General features: G+C 38.6%; 1 long non-coding RNA gene across 1 annotated transcript; it reads right to left on the reverse strand.

The window, feature by feature from the left end:
- Nucleotides 1–796: 796 nt before the first annotated feature.
- Nucleotides 797–1,636, reverse strand: LOC134227676 (uncharacterized). Its single transcript, XR_009983724.1, has 3 exons — nt 1,277–1,636; nt 1,123–1,205; nt 797–1,054 (listed from the first exon to the last, which is right to left on the reverse strand). It is a non-coding gene; the product is annotated as an uncharacterized LOC134227676 (long non-coding RNA).
- Nucleotides 1,637–2,355: the final 719 nt, after the last annotated feature.

Below are 2,355 nucleotides of genomic sequence, written 5' to 3' on the forward strand. Positions count from 1 at the left end.
TCTATTGAGACGAAAAATATAGATGAATTGAAAGGAAGAAGAAACAGTTTTTTAAAACTTATGTATTTTCTGTTAGAACTCACATAAAAAAATGATGTATTTTTTTACATTTATTTTTAAAGGACTATTTTACCCTACACTCCCTAATGAAAAATTCTGATTTTAAATTTCAACTTAGACAAAAAAGTTTGGATAGTTTTCCCAGATCGGAAAACATCAACTTAAGTAGGGTCAAAATTTGTGCGAACTTTCTTAAGAATTAACAGTGTTGCAGAAAATTGCGATTTTCTAAGAAATTCTTGAGTTGGCGCTTCTACATTATATATGGGATGAAAGCTCTTTAGTTCCTTAATTGCCTTACGGGTTTAGTTTTTTATCCTAGATCTGTTGGTGAAAAATATTCCCTTTGGAAAAACGACAATTTTTTATCGAAAAAGTCAATTTTCTCCTAAAGTTAACAACTTTATAACCCTATTAACCACTTGGTATAAAGTACTCATTGAGTAGAAAAAACGTGCAAAATTTAAACAAAATCGGTCACTCATTGCCAAAGTTATTGCATTTTTTTGGTTTTGGCGATTTTTGAACAATAATTTTTGAAGGGCCGTTTTACCCCACTTCCCCTCAATGAAAAAATCTGAAAATTTGCAAAATGTCTTTTCTTACATATATGAACAAACCCTGAAAATTTCATCCAAATCGGAGAATATCGATACAAGAGGGGGTCGCGCTTCTCGCGAACTGGCTCTTAACTAGTGATACTTTCAAAACAACTAATTGTATTCACTCTCAATTTTACAGGCGCATTTTTGTAATCAAAATTGCCAAATTAAAGATAAAAACATTCAGAATTGATAACTTTGTTTCTATTTTATTATCTCTTTATCATTTAAAAAGGCTTTTCCTTCGGTTTACATATACATTTACAATTCAGAGTCGCGTTTCGGGGTGCCAGCGGCAAACTTTTGGTTGGTGAAATTCGTTGCTCGGCGTTCCAACGGGATTTTGTCGCGAGATTTTTATCCTCTGTTGGATGTAAAGTAATAGCTTCAATCTGGAAACAAAATTCAATAATAATATCAACAACTCACGTAAAGAAAACGCAGTCAAGCACAAGTATACCGTTGGATGTTGACAGCCAGATACTCGATTAAATTAGGGTGTTTGATGGTCTCTTCCGAAGCCAGTCCACATCTACGACGATCCTACGACGGTCGAAAAATAACAGACAAAACCATGGAGTATTCATTGGAAAGAATAGTCTTGAAATATTTACCTGGTAGTCCATTCAGATCGTCCAAGAAATTTATTCAGGCCTTGAGGAGCACTTGCCTTCTTCTTAAAACGCCGGGAATAATTTCTAAAGCCGAGACGTTGACAGCTCGTTTGGTTGCCAAAGTGTTTTTTAAATCATATCCAGTGTTGCCAAACCACGAAAATTAAGAGTTCATTTAAAATCTTTATACCTCTCAGTTTAAAAATTTCCGCTTTCAAAGGTACAATGTTCCATTGACAAAAAAACTTTGAAATAGAAAGTTTTGTTCTCAGAGTAAATGTTTCGCTACTCAAAATTACAAGAAATGAATAACTTTCAAAATGAAAGTGCGATATTCTAAAAAGCACAATTTTTTTTCTCTCTGTGAATTGAAATTAAATCGTCTCTAGAAATAATTAAAATCATCTTTGAAAAAATCAGAATTCCTTTAAAACTTGAAACGTCATATAAAATCTGTCCGGCAAATCCGCATGCATTGCGTTTTGCAACTGCGGCAATGATGCGGAATTTTTTTAGTACAAACCGTCGACAAACCGCTTGCCGTTGCCGTTCCGTTGCCGCACTCCATTGCGTTTCCCCCTTAACGGAAAACCAAATCGACCACGTTCTAATCGACGGTAAATTCTTCTCCGACATCACGAACGTACGCACTTACCGCAGTGCGAATATTGAATCCGACCACTACCTCGTCGCAGTATGTCTGCGCTCAAAACTCTCGACGGTCAACACGCGTCGGAGTCGTCCGCCGCGGCTTAACATTGGGCGGCTACAAGACGGTAGACTAGCCCAAGACTACGCGCAGCAGCTGGAAGTGGCACTCCCAACGGAAGAGCAGCTAGGCGCAGCATCTCTTGAAGATGGCTGGAGTGATATTCGATCCGCCATTGGAAGCACCGCAACCGCTGCACTGGGCACGGTGGCTCCGGATCAGAGAAACGACTGGTATGACGGCGAATGTGAGCAGTTAGTTGAGGAGAAGAATGCAGCATGGGCGAGATTGCTGCAACACCGCACGAGGGCGAACGAGGCACGATACAAACGGGCGCGGAACAGACAAAACTCGATTTTCCGGAGGAAAA

This window comes from Armigeres subalbatus, chromosome 3, assembly GCF_024139115.2.
Source record: "Armigeres subalbatus isolate Guangzhou_Male chromosome 3, GZ_Asu_2, whole genome shotgun sequence".
Taxonomy (NCBI): domain Eukaryota; kingdom Metazoa; phylum Arthropoda; class Insecta; order Diptera; family Culicidae; genus Armigeres; species Armigeres subalbatus.